The following is a 19,994-nucleotide window of genomic DNA, read 5'->3' as shown; positions in this document are numbered from 1 at the left end:
GGTATGGACTTAGTTCCATGTGCGGTCAACCATAGCAATTCGTTGTTTATTTAGTCAGGCTATGCAGACCTGTGCACGTTAGTATGAGGGCTAAAAAAAAAGGCTGATGGATTTTCTCACATCATCTGCCTTCCACGAGCACACCTGAGCTTCACTACCGTGGTAAACAGCTCTCTTACTCAGGATGCAGCACAGTCCCAGCACAACCCTGGGTCTGCATTAAACTGTCTTTGTTTTTAAAGTGCCCTTTGTGCATAAGCAACAGCTGTGGGTTTATTTATCAAATGACGGTAATGTCAAAAAAACGCAGCATCAGAAATGTCACTTCCTTGAACAAAACAGTTTCTTTCTTTTTTAAGAGACAATGTAAGTATAAAATTTGTAAGTATTTGGACAGTGACACATTTTTGTTGTTTTGGCTCTGTACTCCAACAAATTGGCCCAGTGCGTGCAATGTTTATATATATATATATATATATACATATATATATATATATATATATATATCCAATGTGCTGGTGTTCTGAGCCATATACCCATGAAATTTCCATGTTAAGAATTCCATTTGCTGCTCCTGTAAAGCCTCAGCTTAGAGGCATTAAAGCAAGGCCACAGTAACTCCATCAGACAAATCATTTAAGAAATGATCCAGGGGATTTTCTGGGGAATTACATTTTTCAGATAAGAAAAAATATATATTTTTGCAGTTTTCATTATTTCTCCCAGAGTATTCTGCTAGTTTTTGCTTCTTTGTTTATATACCTTCAAGTCAACAAGGTTATTTTTGCAGCCTATCAATGTCAGGCAAAAGGTAAAATAGATTTGCACCACATTCATAGTTTTGTAAATGAATCTGGACCACATTCAGTGAACCTGCAATAAGCTTTTTCCTCCACTTTGACAAACAAATTTAAGAATATATTATATTTAGGGACTGGCAGGAGTCCAATATTATAGTAGCAATTTTGGGCAATTTCAGTTCAAACAAAATACATCTTTCACTTCATTATTCAAAGTTAAGCGCAAGAGTATGTTGTAATTGTAAATGCTCTGGTTTGATTGGCAACTGCATATGATGCATATAACAATAGAGAGGCAAATCTTGTTGTGAAAAACCGAGCATTAAAAACATTGAGGGTGACAGCAGCATGAAACAGACAAATGGTGATGGTATTTCTGTATGAATGATGCTAGATATGAAAAGGTTAATATTATCATAGATATGAGATATATGCAGTTTACTGAGAAAGAACGTCTCCATCTGTAATGTAAACTGCGCAGTGTCAAAGCTAGTGATGATGAAAATGCACAGCCTTATAATGGGGAAAAGCATCTGGAAGATATTTTTGTAAGGGCGAAAAGCGCATTGGTAATTTCTTCCATTTTTTTTTTATTAAAAAGAGTTCCACTCTTTTGAGCTCTAATGGAAATGGTCTTTAGCGTGCCACATTCAGATAGATGATAAATTCAGCCATTTGAGAAAGCCGCAATTAGCCACCGTGACGGCATTAGAATAATTCACTCAGATAGTGTGGCGGAAGTGTACTGTTAGAATTTTATTAGGCAGAGGCCAGGGAATTGTGTATATTTAGTGTACTAAGAAAAAACTTGCAAGATTTGGTTGCAGGATGTACATTCATACATTATTCAGAGGACGCAAAATTGGTAATTCAGAATGTATAGGATGTTCCAGGTCAGTGAAAGTGTCCAAAGCTTTTAGTGTACCCATTTTTTAGACCTTCACCTCTGAGAAAGCGAGGCTGCTTCACAAAGAACTGTTGTGTGGCCTGTGCCGTAAGCTGGCATAAAGAAACAGATATAGCCATGGGGGTCGTGGTGAAGAGCAAGGACATTTGTGAACATAAAAGCTTGTGGCTTCAGCTAAATGTGTGGGGGCTCTGCTGAATAGTGAGTCTAGGCCAAAAAGTAGGAAGGATATGGTGAAGAGTAGGGACAGATCTTAAGCAGAGGTTGTGGAGATATTGTGAAGAGGAGGGCTGAGGTTTGGTTATTGGAACGAGCGATAGCTTTTTAGCTGCAAAATGAGAGCCTCTTAATAAATAAATAAGCCCTAACAATTAAAACAAATAGCCTTTACAATATGTGATTAGAAGGTTCTAAAGGACCCCCATTTCCAAAAGTTCTTAGTTCTAAGTTTCTAGATATTGTGTGTTGCAGTAGAGTTTGATGGAAAAGTTTTATTTTGTTAAATTTGCACCCACCATCATTATTTACAAGTTATTTTCCCAGCTTTGGTTTATCGTCACCCTGTCATACTGCTAACTTAAGCTCTTGTTTTTTTTAGCTGGTGATATAACGCTGAAGCGCTGTACTGTATATAGAATAATTACATTACAAGCAGGTCCTCCTACCCAGAGGCACTTACAAAAATGGAGAACATCAGTGCTAGTTTTATAATATCAGTAAAAAAGGGCCCATTTGTAATCAATTGTCAATGTACTTTTTACACAACAAACAGACAATTAATACTGTAAACAAACTTTTATCTTTAAAATAGCTATTGCCTTCAGCCACTAAAATTTTTATGGAATGTATTTTCTTTGTTTCGGATTTTTCAGTCTCTATTACCATTTAGCTTTACTTGATTGAATCTTTAAAAATAAATCTGTTTTGTTTTATCGAATATGTCTTTGCTTGAATAAATTCACTGTGTTTTTTAATTTAATTCTAACCTGAATGTTGGGGAGAAAGTAAATACAAGGTCTTCCCTTCTATTGTTTGGAACAAATTCACTGCAAAGGCAGGGTCATCATAAATTGTCTTTTTCCTTTCCTCTTCATCTGTCTCTTTACAGTTTCTGGGGAGTGTTGCTTCTCGATGTGAATAAACTGGAAGCTGTGCATATGCCTGGGCCATGTGGTGTCTTGCACTTCTGCCTTAATTGCGCTGCTGCCTGTTATTCTGCTCCTGAGTCTCACATAAAAGAGAATAACAAATTAAACCCACTCTTTTCCCAAATTGCAGACAATGGGTATAGCCACTTGTACTTGGTGTGGCGCACAGTGGTGCATTTCAGCCGATGTGATCTTCTTCAGGCAGCTGCATGTCTGCCTTTTTGAAGTATGGTGTGCTGTCTGGTAGGCACGCTGTAACCATATTACATTGCAGCCTGGATAGATTGCTTACTAAAACTTGGGTGTAGCCGCTAGCTTGTTTGTTGTGGAGCAAGCTAGCCAGCAGCAGGTACAGCAAAACGTAACTTTCTTTATCTGTCTGTTCCTTTCAGTTCTAACTGTGGTGCTCTTTCTCTTCACCTGTTCCCTTCATCCCCTCAGTCTTTTGTGGCACACTACCAGTTTCTTTCTTCAGTCTGAATGCATGCAGAAGTCCAAGCTGACAGCCCAGTTGATGTGTTGGTCTCTAAAAATAATAATTTCATTTAAACAATTTTCATAAAATGTTTATGATGCATCCACAAGCAAAACTATTGCACTGCAATTATATTGATCATTATGAATGCATTATAATACTATATCATGGACAAAGCATATTCATGAATGCATATTGACTTCTTCACATTACATCAGTCACAACCATACAGAACCTTTCCTATTTTTTAAGGAACTGAACAATTGTTAACGTCAAAAAAGAGAATATTTATGAAAAAAATAGTTGGTACTATTTACTCTCTGACTTGTTTACTTAGTTTAATAACATCAAAGGTTCTGTTTCTGTGTCAGAGCGCTCTATACAATGTGCTCATGAATGGCATCATGAATGCTTTATGAAGACAGAGTAAATTGAAAATATGTAAATTTTCGCCAAATGTTTTATTAAGAGAGAAAACCATTTTGCCCAACAGGGTTTTGTTTTTAAAAAAAAAATCTTTTTTTGAAGAATGTGATAAAATCTATTGTTGTGATTACTGTTATCACTGTGTGTGTGTGTGTGTGTGTGTGTGTGCGTGCATGCATGTGTGTGTGTGTGTGTGTGTGTGTGTTACAGCACTATGACAATTTGTTCCTTACATTTGCTTTTATACAGGGAAATGCCGAGGCTGATGTTACACACAGACACAGAACAGTACGTGCTGTAACTCTGAGAAAATGGAACCATAATTTCCGCTCACAGAGTTATAGAAATTTCTATACTGCCCTCATTTTTAAACATCCCATTGTGCAAATGACTGCAGGTAAAACCAACTGCACTAAGCTTTAGGTAGACTTGCTGGCACTGAATATCTGTCTTCTAGTCTCTGTGCAGTGAGCTCTGAGATGACAATCCTGGAGCCTTTTACCGAATCCCTGGGGGCAAACTTCTTGCATACATAAATAAAAATTCATAATCACGTCATCCCTTAAGATGATGTCCTGAGAGCAAAACCATCAAAAATATCACTTAATTTGAATATACCCAGATAAATTAATAACAATGTGGCAGATATTAAAATATAGTTTTAATTATGCAAGCATATGCAGATTGTCTAATTACAATAATGTATGATACAATAATATAGTTCTGTTGATATTTATTATTGTGCTGTTTTAATACATACCCATAAACCCTTTGAATTTTACAATAACCATAGAATGTATCTGCACGCAGGTTACAGATAAAGGCACAACGTTGTATTGAGCATATGTGCCTAATTTTCAGTGATAAATGACATGATCCTATGTAGTCAGCACAAGCTACATTGATCAGTATACCTTTGTTATTTTCTTGGGCTCAGTAATGCCGCTAAATACATTTAAAAGAAAGAGCAAAGTGAAGTTACATTATCTTGAATGGCTGCATAACAAAACGCTACAAAGGCATGAATTTTCTCTTTTTCCTTTGTGCTTAGTGTTGCATCTGGGATCACTATCATATAGCTAAGAAAACATAATAGCAAAGACTGTGCTGATGCCTATGTGTCAGAGGGAACGACAAGAATAATCGCACGGGATGCTTACGATTTTTTATTTTTTATTTCTTGTTCAGCGATTTGGGGGAAATTGGTGTATGATTTCTCACTTGTGTTTCCCAGCAGGACCCAGCTGTGAGCAGCGCAGGGCAATTGTGTGTGCCGAGCGCCGTCGAACGCTGAACAAATGCTGGGGGATTCAGATGGAAAAATGTGACATGAGAAGAAGGGCTCGGTGTGTCAGGTCCAATCGCGGCTCAGATAGAACACAAAGAACTCTGCCCCCGCGCTCACCTGGGCGGGAGCAGAGGCACTGGGATTTTTCACATCCCTTATTTTCTTTTGCATCAAATGAGCATATGCCAGATTGGGGGAGCCTGAGAATGCACCGCTACCTGTTTATTTCTGAGTATATATCAGTCTCTCTGGGATATTGCAATTTTGCCAATCACCGCAATATGTGTGAGAGCTCGCAATTTTGCCAATCACCGCAGTATTAGAGCATAGAATGGTCAAATCAACAGAGCGTCTGCAAATTCGACCAAGCGTCGCAATTTGTCTTGAAAGTGGTGTTATACGTAAGTTTCATAAAGCATAGATCTACAGGTTCAGTGGATTGATTGCATTTAATTTTTCATTTCTGGTTGAACCAGCACTGTTCTCTTGGGCCTTTGGTTTGGATACTGTTATGGTCAATCAGAACACAAGCTGATGTTTTGTTCAGGAAGCATATTTGGACATACTACAATGAAACATAAATCACCACTTTATTAATGAATAATGAACTGTTGAATTTCATACATATGAAATTAATTTCAAATAGGCTGATGTTTAAACATTAGGCCTGTTTTATAGAGAGAAACTCAAGTATTGTAGTTTGTTGTAACATTGAGCTTGTGGTTCTTTGTGTTCTGAAAATATTAATGTTAAACAGTATGCTTATCTCACAAGAACTGATTACATTTGAGTTTCTTAAAGTGAGATAAGATTTTGAAATGTAGGTTTGCCAATTCCAGCACTTTTACTGCAAAAAAAAAAAAAAAATTACAGGAAAACAGCAATACGCCATCATGGCATTTGTGTGAAACCCCAGGATAGACAGGCACAGGGGGGGGTTAGGGTTAGGGTTAGGGTTAGGGTTAGGGTTAGGGTTAGGGTTAGGGTTAGGGTTAGGGTTAGGGTTAGGGTTAGGGTTAGGGTTAGGGTTAGGGTTAGGGTTAGGGTTAGGGTTAGGGTTAGGGTTAGGGTTAGGGTTAGGGTTAGGGTTAGGGTTAGGGTTAGGGTTAGGGTTAGGGTTAGGGTTAGGGTTAGGGTTAGGGTTAGGGTTAGGGTTAGGGTTAGGGTTAGGGTTAGGGTTAGGGTTAGGGTTAGGGTTAGGGTTAGGGTTAGGGTTAGGGTTAGGGTTAGGGTTAGGGTTAGGGTTAGGGTTAGGGTTAGGGTTAGGGTTAGGGTTAGGGTTAGGGTTAGGGTTAGGGTTAGGGTTAGGGTTAGGGTTAGGGTTAGGGTTAGGGTTAGGGTTAGGGTTAGGGTTAGGGTTAGGGTTAGGGTTAGGGTTAGGGTTAGGGTTAGGGTTAGGGTTAGGGTTAGGGTTAGGGTTAGGGTTAGGGTTAGGGTTAGGGTTAGGGTTAGGGTTAGGGTTAGGGTTAGGGTTAGGGTTAGGGTTAGGGTTAGGGTTAGGGTTAGGGTTAGGGTTAGGGTTAGGGTTAGGGTTAGGGTTAGGGTTAGGGTTAGGGTTAGGGTTAGGGTTAGGGTTAGGGTTAGGGTTAGGGTTAGGGTTAGGGTTAGGGTTAGGGTTAGGGTTAGGGTTAGGGTTAGGGTTAGGGTTAGGGTTAGGGTTAGGGTTAGGGTTAGGGTTAGGGTTAGGGTTAGGGTTAGGGTTAGGGTTAGGGTTAGGGTTAGGGTTAGGGTTAGGGTTAGGGTTAGGGTTAGGGTTAGGGTTAGGGTTAGGGTTAGGGTTAGGGTTAGGGTTAGGGTTAGGGTTAGGGTTAGGGTTAGGGTTAGGGTTAGGGTTAGGGTTAGGGTTAGGGTTAGGGTTAGGGTTAGGGTTAGGGTTAGGGTTAGGGTTAGGGTTAGGGTTAGGGTTAGGGTTAGGGTTAGGGTTAGGGTTAGGGTTAGGGTTAGGGTTAGGGTTAGGGTTAGGGTTAGGGTTAGGGTTAGGGTTAGGGTTAGGGTTAGGGTTAGGGTTAGGGTTAGGGTTAGGGTTAGGGTTAGGGTTAGGGTTAGGGTTAGGGTTAGGGTTAGGGTTAGGGTTAGGGTTAGGGTTAGGGTTAGGGTTAGGGTTAGGGTTAGGGTTAGGGTTAGGGTTAGGGTTAGGGTTAGGGTTAGGGTTAGGGTTAGGGTTAGGGTTAGGGTTAGGGTTAGGGTTAGGGTTAGGGTTAGGGTTAGGGTTAGGGTTAGGGTTAGGGTTAGGGTTAGGGTTAGGGTTAGGGTTAGGGTTAGGGTTAGGGTTAGGGTTAGGGTTAGGGTTAGGGTTAGGGTTAGGGTTAGGGTTAGGGTTAGGGTTAGAAACTGGTAGCACAGTGCTGCAGCCGCTAAACCATAGACTGGCAGAATATCAATATAACCAGCAAAAGGACACTTAGGTGGAGGAGGGAGGTGGCACATGAGAGCTCAATAATTAAATAGGAGCTCATTGGGTTTGAAGAATCCACATCACAAACGCTTATCAGCCATGTGTTTGCTCTGTCTCAAATCAGGTTTAAAACAACCCTAGCTGAAGCAACCCACAAAAAATGACATTCTATCCTCTGTATAGGCTGTATATTTGCATTGATATAAATAGCAGGATATCTTTGCTCTGTTCATTTAATGCGCACACATTAAAATGTCAAAGCCATCACTAAAGGGGCTATTTCAGAATTTTTGCCCTGAGGAAAAGAAGCAGCACAGGAGGGGGGGTGAGGGTTGGGGGGGGGGGGGGGGGGGGGGGAGTGGTGTTCCACTCTGAGCTCTGCGAGCTCTGTAATGCGTTCAGTTTATTTACTTTCATGAAAGACAACACATGTGCATATGCCTGAGAACCTGTGTTCTGTGAGAATTTCCCCCTCACTACACTGTCTGACCTTGTTACCTTGCACAGTGCTTACAGCGTAATCATTCTATGTGCTGTATTACAGAACATGCTAATGATCCAGCCTATAGCATCTACCTTGCGGCAATTAGCACATATCAATTATTACAGGAGACACGAATCTATCCCCAATGTAGAATGTCTGCTGACAGTCTCAATGACTACTCTGACACAATATTTTGCACTCTGTGGCAGAATATTACTTGGGATATGTAGTCTATGATGTAGGGTGAATCCCTTAAGGCTCATGAACATCATATGTGTTACATGTTTTACTTTTTAAGTATGGACAGTAATGTTGTGGTAAGTCACATAATCTGCTGATCACTATGTGTTTAGTCAGACCCTAAATTTGTTTTAGGCCACAGATTTCACCGAGTAGAGAAACAAATTTGATGAAAAGTTCATTAGTGGCGAAAAATGTAATATTCACAACACTGTTCATAATTAATCTTCTTCAGATGTTTTTTTTCTTTTTTGTTATTTATCATGTGTTGCTCTTTCTTCTTGCATATCTGCTATGTGCTGATAACAGGAGTTTTCTTTAATTACTTTCCACTTGTTAAACTAGCACCATTTATTTTGATCTAGCGCTGAAATGAAATCAGAAAAAAATAGCTCATTTTGAAAGTCATTACAATACAATGCCGTTTTCTCATTTTAACACAAACACTTTAAAAACCTTTTTTTTACAGTAACAGGTTTTCACAAGGCATTCTCACCCCAGAATTACCTTTAGCCACACTCAGGAGTCACACAATGGCTAACCATTCCATGGGTTAAGGTGGGCTTTACCACACTGAGGGGTTAATCAGAGGTTGTAAATTTGGTTCTCCCATTGATGCGACCCATCCTGCTCAGTTTGGAATCGCAAATCTTAATTTATTGATCTGCCACATCCACTGCCTTATAACACTTGTCTTTTCACACAACTGTGTTTACATTATGGTCATATTACTTGTTGACTTGTCTTTGCAACTGTGTGTTTTATGTCAAGTCTGCCTAGGTAAAATACATTTTGATTTCAATGGGGGCTAAAATAAATTAATAAACTCATCTGACATCTATTCTCTCTGAACAGCTATGATCACTACTTGATGTCACCTTAAAACACAGCTGATGTCCATTCTGGAAACACATAACTCAGATGCATGGGTGTGGAGGAAGGGTATGGTATTCATGCTTTCACTAATAATTCAAATAAATGAATTAGAATAGCTCCACACAGGGATTTTAATGTTTAATGATGCCTGTGGTTGTTGTGATGTTGGGTGCCGAAAAAAACAAGTCCCCTATTTGTCCACACATTCACCAGGAATGTAAAAACAGGAATGATGCTTCAAAAAGATTGTATTTCAGAGCCATACCCTTCCTTACAGACAAAGCATAAAACTCACCAGATCTCATTTCTAAAGCTAGTCATGGTGCCACACTTTTTCAGGTACTGCAGATTTTCAGGTTTGCCTGTCAGCATTTGTTAAGGATTAAGCTTTATAGTCATGCTGATTTATATCACATCTCAGGTATTAGCATGCTGTGTTCATGTACATATACTTTACCCTTCCAGTCTGTATAAGGCACATGAAAAATTACACTTCTGCAGCACACCAGCCCCTCACAGAGTGCTGTTGTACCTGCCTACCATTCTGGGTGTGCTGAATTTGGCAGTAGCTAGGAAGGCAGGAGCTCTTAATCTCTCTCAATGTAAAATGTAGCCATTTTCAAAATTCCAGAGGGATTAAAAAAATATGTAAACAGTGTGTTTCTAATCCTTAGAGCCAGAAAACAACACAAAGAAGCGGTTATCAACATTCACATTATTTGTCCGCTTTTTTATGCTTTTCATCCATTTTACCCTCGATTCTGAAATACCCAATAATGATCATGTTGTAGCACTCATCATGACCTCCATTGTCGATTTCGGAGAGGGCAGACAAACGTGTTCTCCTCCGATGTCAGCTGCCTGTGGTTATCACACCACTGTATGCTTGGGCTTGCACCAAATTGAGTCAGAGGAAGTCACTTCACGTCAAAGCTTACGTGCAGGCATCTCTTTGACCAGAAAGTGTCGCTGGTGTTTATTGAAAATGCTGTAATCTTTGCCGATTGACATCTTTCCATCACTGTCTGATGCCAGAACCGCCCACTGGGGATAACAGCCAGAATCAGCACTGACATGGTCAAGATTTGATACCAGACCATGGGGAACATCCATACACTTGAACAGTTCCTTAACAGGATGAGCCACACAGCCACCCAATCAGTTGCCTGTTTGAAATTAAAAAGAAAAGGAAAAAGAAGGGAACAAATGGCACTTCTGAGAATTGTATTCTGCTTTCTGTATGGCAATCAATTTAGCGAAGTTAATGATAACAGGGGTTTCTTAGATGAAGTTAATTGCCTCATTTAGTTTTCTGTGAGAGCTTGAAGTATTCACATTCTGCTGTTTATATTCAGACTGATATTGGCAAGAATCCATCAGGAGGAAATAATCAACAGACAAGCTTCTGGCAGGAAGCATGTTCACTTGTTTTTTTAATGACACAGAAAACCACAGAGGAAAGCACATTACAAAAAATATTTCAGAGACCTGACAGAAACACGAGGCTCCTAAGATTCAAAGACATGCCGCTTTGTAAATAATGAATATCCCTAGCCTAAATCCCAATCATTATATATATATATATATAGTTTTGCCTTTAAATAAAATTCCCATTAAGTGTTTCAAAAACATCTAGTATGTAGTAGACATCTTAGTCAAATACTTTGCAATACACTTTGGGACCTTGAGTTAAGGGAAGCATATAAATGGCTGTATATTACTGTCATTTAAGATAAAATTTAAAAGATGGGGACATCATCAAGCCAAATGTTTTTATTGGCAGAGAGCAAGTGCCCATACATGAGTAGATGATGGATTTCAAAACTAATGTCAGCCAAATGTGCATATCTTTTTCATATTAAACAAGAGCAAAGAACCAACATACTTCACCTGGAGAAATGTACCACGTTTTGGGTGTTTGTATTACCGTCTGATTGTGACAATAATTATTTTAGTTTTTGGGTACATTTTTCCTTTGACACAGGAGGAATTGTAAATATACATTTTCATGTAGTACCATTTTTTCCAGGGGACCAGGATCTCTCTCCTAGCGCGTGCCTGGGGAAGTAATGATTTTTGGTCTTCTCAGCACAAATAATGACGTCATAAACTCGAAGGATTGGGCTGTAATGTTTGCAGAATAAGCTCCCTAAGTATCTAGAAACTCTGATGGAGGTTTGCCGTATGGAAAGTGGGAAACTATCTACACTACCTATTATAGTTATTTTGAGAATATGAGGAATAATTTCCTACATCAAAATGTCTAGTATGATTTGTGAATTGACATGATTTTGCATTCTAACCTCAATGCTGTAATCTAACTAATTATATGGCAAAGCTACTACTACAAACCGGAGATTGGCACCTACGCAATCTTGTGCGTGTCCAGTATCCATTGCACGAGAGGCCGATCAGAAAGTGATGCAATCAAGCTCCAATCTCACCTATTGAAAATAGCAGTGTACCATTGTCCATTTACATACTGTCAATGGTCCTTTCTTAAGTGCGTTAAAATAATGACACAATCATGGTGAGATTTAATTCCTTTTGCCCTTCACTATATAGTTGGTGTTGGAAAAAGCTGGGCCCAAATGTCTTGTCCCCACCACCACCAAAAAACCCACTTTTCACTTCCTGATGCATGTATTCTCTTCACAGCCTGTCCCATTGGAACATTTTTTTATCATCATCCGATTCAGTTCATTCTGCTAATCGTTTGTATCAGCTCCAGGCTCTCCGGTGCAGTCAAGCGCATTTACTGATTCGCTAATGGCACAGAATATATTAACAGAGAGTCCCCCTGCAGAGAAGAAGCAAGGTGGAGTGGACTCACCAGCCGTCACACTTCCTGGCTGGAGGGCATTGATCGTGTAATGATAGCAGATTGATCATTTTGGCTCGCTAGACAGCCTTAAAGGCATATTAACATTTGGCATTGGAAACACCCATTAGACCACAGCCCCATGGCAACAACCTGTGTCCAAGTTTAGGACATTGGTACTTAGCCAAGAGAACCTCACAGGTGCTGTGCGTGAATATAGAAATTAGCCGCTAGGTTTTGCCCACCCGTTAACACTCTCAATATGTTTAATGAACGTAGAATAACTTTTTGGTCACAGAGGTCCAAAAAAAAAACAAAAAAAAACACAAAGGTTTTGGGGCGTCTATCAGGGTGCACATATTCATTATTTTACTTGCAATTGACTGGAAAATAAATAAAGTACACACTAATGTGCCATATTTTGGCTCATAATACCCATTTAGGATAGATTTCACTCACATTAGTTGCCAGTTAACTTAATCATGTGAGTCAGATTGTAAATTAACATAGGTTAACTAATGGGTATGGCTGAAAATTATTTTAAACAGATTTTTTTCCACATTTTTCCCCAACATAGAATACCCAATTGCAAGCCTGCCTCATCACTTGCAACACCCCTCATTAATTTGGGTGGTTGCAGACTCACATTCAAATCTTCAATAACAATTGAATGAGTGAGTGAATGAATGAATGAAACATTGCATTTGTATAGCACTTTTCCAGATGTATGATGTGCTTTACAGTGATGAGGGGGAAGACACCTCAACCATATGAATGAATGAATAAATGAGTGAATAGATAAATGGATGAATGCATAAAACATTGCATTTTTTAGCACTTTTCCAGATCCACAAGGTGTTTTACAGTGATGAGGGGGAAGACACCTCAACCATATGAATGAATGAATAAATGAGTGAATGGATAAATGGATGAATGCATGAAACCTTGCATTTTTGTAGCACTTTTCCAGATCCACAAGGTGTTTTACAGTGATGAGGGGGAACTCACCTGAACTATTACCAATGTGTAGCACCCACCTGTTTGATGGATGGCAGCCATTTTGCGCTAGAACGCTCGACACGCATCAGCTGAGGTAGAGAGGGAGAGAACAATTTTTAGCCAATTAAATCAGGGCATCATTAGGAGGCAGGTTGAGAGAGTCATGTTGGGAATTTAGCCAGGTCACCAGGGAACCCCCTACACTTTGGAATGAGTGTCTTGGGGTCTTTAATGCTGATGCTGATCTGATATACCGTAACACTGAATTGCTTTTTTGTCTCATTTGTAGTACATTACTGCGCTTGTGTGATTAATATGTTTATTTAGAATTACAAACACAGATATTTTTTAGTACTTCAATAATACTTCTGCAAAACAAGGTGAATAATTGTCAAATATGGGGGGGGGGGGGGGTGGTGGATGAAATAGCAGGTTAAAGACAGCAATAAGCAGTGTTAATTAAGACATGTTTACATAAGCAGTTTCACACTTTTGTAGAGGTATTAATGTTGCCATGTATTCAGCCAGTAATAATCACAAGACAGGAAAAGTGTAATTTGCAATGTTTTACAATAAAAACAAATTTATGAAAAGGAAAGTATTGAAATAATCACAATGAAGAAATTTCCAAATACATTTTGTTTCAAGTATACTTGATTTGATGAAGAAGATGTTTACATTTTGCAGCTAAGCTATGAGGACAAGCAAAGCTTTCTCATACACGCTCCGGTCACCAAGTCACTAATCCCCCGAGTCAGAGACACTAACATTCGGCTCGGTTTTGACTCCTTCTGCACAACTCTGTGATGCATTTTAATCAGCACGCTGATAATAACTGCCATTTTTGCAGGCACTGAGCCTCTATGAGGTGCAATCATACATATGACCACTGTTAATACCCTCTGATGTTCTTTACCTGAACTTTAAAGCAACATGACACCTAAGCTCACATTAGCTTCTGCATCTTTTCTCTTCTATGTGATTGAACACTTTAATATGTGTGTGCATTATTTAACAGATGACTTAATGAAAAGCTATATTTCCGAGAATGTGGCAGTGTCTCAGTGTGTTGGCTGTGGCATGTCTGAGTTATTACAGTAATTATAATCATTAACAAGCTGGCACGCCTTCTATATTCAGTTTGCCATCCGCATCACAGCCTGAATTTCTAGCCTTATCTCATTTTGCAAATTCCCAGCTGAATTTTTGTGAAAGACAAGTGCTAAGCCACACACAAGCCCACCCACACACACCTCTCTTGCTGTCATGTTATCTTGAAGTCAGCATGAACAATAATTACTTTGTGGGGCTGACGTGTTCATACCTGTTCTGTAAATCACTTCCACAGCTTTCCCTGTCCTGCTAAGATTGATGCTGTCAGCAGGACTGTTCAACGTGGATGAAAAATTGCAGGCATGTGTCCTTCACAATATTAGCTACCTATCTCCATATAGCAATCGTTCTTGTCTGTGTAACGTCCTGTTTTACATCATTTTACATATGATTCCTTTTGTTGTGTAACATGGTCCACACTGAGCGCTGTCAGAGTGACATGGACGGATCAGCTGACACCGGGTTGATGAGCACACTATGATAAATGTTTACAGAACAGTAGTAAAAACAAGTTACTTTCCTCTCTGGGTGGTAGGAGAAGGTGGAGGTCAGAGTGTAGATAGTGATTCACTCAGAATCTGTCAGGTTGCACATAACTTGCTCTACCTATTGAGATAGTTAGACATTACAACAGGTGCAGTAAAGTACCTAAGTACAAAGTAATATTGCCCTTTGATGGGTAAAACAAATATATATATTTTTTTTCTCAATCAGAAAAGTTTTGCTTGTTATTTTTGACACAAATCTGTGTAAAAACCACTTCATGACGTCATATACTGTATATGCAACATCACCATATATATAGATATCACCAGAGGCAGAGTAATGGATGGGAGGTACGTTCTTCCTGGTGGCTCTGGAAGGGACTACAGGCCATTATGGCCACCAAGTATAGAACTACAAATCCCATGACCATCATGACAGCCTTAGATTCATTTGCTGCCCAGCTGGCACAAATTAGACTGGTTTTGACTTGATTGAGGAGGAAAGTGTGTTTGTAGGTGGGCTCTGAAAAGTTGTTTGGAAAAAAAGTGAATATACGTAGATGGGAACTGAGGGAAATAAGGCTTTGTTTGGTTTTCTTCTTTATGTTGATCTTTTGGATACACTGTATTGGAATCTCATTTTTGAGTTTGTCTACTGGGAAAAATCCTTGTTTAAAGTTTGTTAATAGATTAAAGAAGGCTTTTATTTTGAGCCAGTCTGGTTTATGGATAATTTCTCATCATGCTCAAGAAGACCTAAAGGTACAGTTCTGAACCTTTCGTGACCTCACGCATGTGTACAGACACACACATACACAAACACACACACACACACACAAGTTTCAAGAATACACAGCACCGAGTCTGTGCCTGTGCGGGTGGTGACAGGATGCCTCTGCCAAATGTATTTCTTGTTTAGACAAATTAGCAGTCTTAGTGTCGAACATTTTTCTCACATCATACTTAATGGCATCATACAAATGACAATTTAGCTTTAAATGAGATTTGGTCCAGACTGAATAAGTAATGGTTTGCTGAGGGATGTCAGAATTAATTCATCCCACAGTGTAGGCCTAGGTGTAGCAGCCCCTTGGAGCCAATCCCACAAAGGATTTATTTTTGCAAGGGCTGATTCATTCATTTCCCTTCGGACTCCATTATTTTCTCCTTCCTTTCTACCCCCCACCTCCCACCCCCTACCCTGCATCAAGGTGGGGATATTGAGTTGAAAGGGCTTTTCAACTCTAGTGTATGGTTGCATTTCTTTACAGTACACTGTAAATACATTTTGAAGAAGAAGAAGAAATGAACATTGATGTGCGCACATTTGGCTTCCTGTATTTTTGATATTTTGTCTGTTGCTGATACTGGCAACATGGGTGACTGAGTCACCACCACCACCTCCCACATCCTTGCAAGCACATGCTATTTCTATGCTGTTTTGTGTTTATTCTGGTGACTTTCCAAGAACATAGATATTTTTCCATTTTTGAAACATAATGCAGAGACACAAGCTCACCTCTGCCACGTACCCCCAACATCAGTCATTGTTTTCTATTTTCTTAATGAAATCTATAGCTATCTCTTCCCCCATCAACCATCATTCAGTTCATGCTTCACAAAGTGCTGAGTGCAGATCAATTCTTGTGTTATTCTACTACAAATCATTAACATTGTGAAACTAACAATGGCTTTACCTGGTAGCAATTATAAGGTTCTTAGAATTAATTACCGTAGACATTGTTTGCAGGCCTGGATGGGTTGAAGTGTTACAGCTTTCCCAATTTAGGCACTGTACTGTATAGTGAAGCAGCTTGATGTTGTCTTAATCCCCTAGACAAGACAACAGTCAAAGGGCTATTACCCACAATCCATCTCTTTTCATTTTGTGCTAATCAGAGGCATGGACACCTCTTTAAAAGTATTTAAAGAATCTGAGTTTACTGAAAAATGAGCTCTAAACCATTTAAGAGAGCATTTTTTCTCCAAGGCCACTGCACAATTTTGGTGGGCATTCTTGAAAAGATTTTATTCGTATGCTTAGTCGGCCAAAATGACAATTTGTAAATTGAAGTGGCAATCCTTAATTTTTTCATATTTAAAAATGCCATATTTTATATGTTGTCACACTGGCATATGTGTAGCAATTTCAATGTGTTTGTGTTCTGAAATTTCACCTCTCTGGCATTTTTCACTGGTGGTGTTTGGTGTGACAATAATTATTTGCTTTTGAGCAGCTTTACTTCACATAAAGACGTTCTGCTTAACTTCTTAGTATTGGTATCTAGTAGGCAAGAAACCAGAAGACTGTGCATTTGAATACAAGATATTTCATATATTTAACTTGAATAGCTTCATGAAAATATATATATAGCTTATATAATAATTGCATGAATTGTTGTAAGCCACCCTAAACAAATGCAATTGTCAGTCACATATACTGTCTTTCATCCCCTTTCAGGCAAAGGCCTTAACCACATAAATACACCAAAAATAAATACAGTGTAGAATGCATAGCATATACAGCAAGCAATAGATGTAACATACCTTAGCATATAATAAAAAATAATGAAGTGGCTAAAAGGTAGTATTAATTAGAAAGCCACAATTAATTATAATAATTGTATAACAATAAGTAAAGTAGGGTGTAACAAAGTACGGCTAAGATAACAGGCGAAGTGGTAAAAATAATCACTTCTGCATTAGACGAATCCACGCCCTTCAATGTGTAACATCTGACAAAATTCAGAGCATGTTGAAAACTATCTTGTTTCTGTCTTTGTGCCCTTCATAAATATACAATCTCTTTAAGACCTGAAGGATGATTTTCCCAAAGCATACTGCACCTCGTAACTAAATGTATGGCTGATTTATATTACTGGAATGACAGGTTTCAGGGCTTATTCAAAATGAGTTTTGTCTTTCATTCAATAATAACACTTGTCTCATATATTATTTCTCAATGCTCCCTACAGTGCAGTAGAAAATGAATTTCAAATGAAATGACTTTGTGCATTAAGCACTGGGTAATGACTAACTTTGATAGAAACTGCCTCTACGCTGTTATGGATTTCATTCCAAGAAACAGTGAAACTCAAATGCGAGAAAAATAATGGAACATTTATGAAGCAAAAAGCATTTTTCACATAATCACACGCAAAGCTTTGGAGATTGAAGAATGTGCTGAAATGCATTCACAGTTCAGGTTCTTGGTTCTGGAGATTGGTCAGACATGACCTATGGCAATGTCTAAGAAAGACCATTGCCCTGTTACTCATTTCACATACCCTCTCAGACAAAAAGTGCCCCCACCCAACCACCCAGGCGTACCCCATTCATCTCCAAATCACAGAGGCTCACCTCTGCCACCAATTATGCGTAAGTCCAGCTGCAATTCATATTGCATTTTCCTCTAGACCTCTAACGCCACATCCGCTGCAGTAGAGAAGGAGGGGATACACTTAGGTCCTTGAACTGCAGGATAATTATTTTGGATGAAAATCCTTATTCTTAAGTGCTGTGGGATCTTTGTTGAATGTTTCAGTCAAAACAACACCTTCAGCTTGATGTCCCCACTGCGGCACTGGTTTTCTACTTGGGCGATAGTATCCCCTACTGGTCCACCTCTACAATTTCCAGCAGTCAGCTTATCAGGTCTCCCCATCCAAATAATAATGAAGTAATATTCTGTTTGGCTTTAGCCATGTGGCTCAAGGATATTACAAGCTGCTTTACTAATGGTAATAAGTGGGCATCCACTGTGAATGAAATTTAACTACACACTCTTCCTTAAGTTGTGTGTGTGTGCATGTCAGAGAGTGTGAGTGAGTGTAAGCACAAAATGCAAAAATAAGATTGCATTGTGATGAATTATCCAGACAAAATGAATTAAAGCATAACTTTGCAGTGTTTTCACAAAGATACTTCACATGCACTGAAAAAGGCACTTCTCTTTGCTCCATCAAGCTTTACTATTTCTTTGAAGTTTAATGCTGTGCACTTTGTATGCGGCTGCTGGTCTTTTAAATGCAAATGTGAAAGGAAAAGATTTTGAACAGAATGGGGAAAAGGCCAGGGGTTATTGTTTTAAATGTATTTCTTGAGGGATAAAGAAACTTTCCTAACAGAAGCTAAAGCATCAGCTATGTTGGTTCTGTCCAGTGATGGACCTGGTCATGCCTCTAGATATGTATGTTCATGTATCAAAGGTGATCCAGCGCAACTGACTGTTTCCAAAAAAAAAAAAAAAAAAAGCTTTTGAATGGTGAAATATTATCAAATCATCTGTGTATGGTTCATTAGAACTTAAATAAGACCTTTTTTTTTTTTTTTTTTTTTACTTGTGTCTTCCATTTTAAATTTCTACAAAAATGTAGCCATTCCACAGAATGCAAGCCGAAAAAGCTCATCTCTGCAAATCACACATAAAATGGAGGCAGTTCAGTTTCGGCTGTGCTGCACAGTCTGCATAACAATGAAAAGCCATTCACAACCTAATTGACCTCCATTTTTCTCAAGCACAATTGGGAATGCATTTCGGAGGTCAAATGTTGAACAATTCCACAAAATTGTTTTAATACACCTCTCAGCTGAACAGTATAAAGTGAATTATTCATGCAATGATGCAAATAAACTCATGGTGAATACTTTAAAGGGGCATGTCGGGAGGGGTTTAAAGCCCGGTACATTTTTGAGTCAGTTTGGCTCACGTGTCTTCATCTCAATTACCCCCCGAATGTGGCATGTTTGTGTGAGGCTGAGAGAGGGGATAGACCCAATCCCAGAAAGAGCCTCTCCAAGCGCTCTTTCCTGAAGGGCAGCCAGGATCCGAGCGGTCTTTCCAATTATGGTACCAAAAGCGAGGGCAGACGATAATCAGTCACTGCAAATGCATTGTGGGAGAATGCACAGGCAACAGGGAGAAAATCTGTGTGAGAAGTGCTGATAAGCCAGCAAAATGTGCTATCACAAAACAGAAATTCAGATGTGTGTCCAGTTGGAAACACCTGGGTATATCCAATGGAAATTAACTAAACTCTTTGTTAATAAACCTTGGAATGGCTTTCAAATGTCCATTGTGTATTCCTTTTTATGTGTAATATGTATTATATTCAGTATTGTAGCATTTTATAGCATTTTTCCCTTTCTAGCCACCACCAATGCATAACATCCACCTGGTGCTCTAAATCTTTAATTTATGTAAGTTTATTTCAATTTTTAATTTAACAGCAATTCATTTTCTTAAAGCTAAGGTGGGGCCTGAATTTGCAATGATACACATCTGTGAGGCTCTCACAGCCATGGGTGTATTAAAAGCAATATTTACAGCGCTGCATCAGAGGCTAAGATCCTTTCCTAACTTTTTTTAGCCATTGACTAGCCAACCAGCTTCCGACAACATTACTTTCATACCTCATTAGAACGGGGGTGGGGGTGGGGGGGGGGTGTATTGAAAATGTACACTGTTTGTGTTCATATGCACTGTGTCACATAGTTGATAGAATAGAATTAATAGAATACACACCTTTTTTATCTCT

The 19,994-nt window shown here is 39.1% G+C and overlaps 1 protein-coding gene across 1 annotated transcript in view; it reads left to right on the top strand.

The window, feature by feature from the left end:
• Positions 1-14,962: 14,962 nt before the first annotated feature.
• Positions 14,963-19,994, top strand: part of mgat4c (mgat4 family member C) — a 129,253-nt gene continuing 124,221 nt past the window's right edge. The window contains exon 1 of the mRNA XM_035426950.1: positions 14,963-15,219. The gene's annotated coding sequence lies outside the window, so the exon portion shown is untranslated. The remainder of the gene's footprint in view (positions 15,220-19,994) is intronic.

Source organism: Anguilla anguilla, chromosome 7, assembly GCF_013347855.1.
Source record: "Anguilla anguilla isolate fAngAng1 chromosome 7, fAngAng1.pri, whole genome shotgun sequence".
In the NCBI taxonomy this organism is placed as follows: domain Eukaryota; kingdom Metazoa; phylum Chordata; class Actinopteri; order Anguilliformes; family Anguillidae; genus Anguilla; species Anguilla anguilla.
The sequence above is the reverse complement of the archived record's forward strand: the minus strand, read 5'-3'. Positions and strand labels throughout refer to the sequence as shown.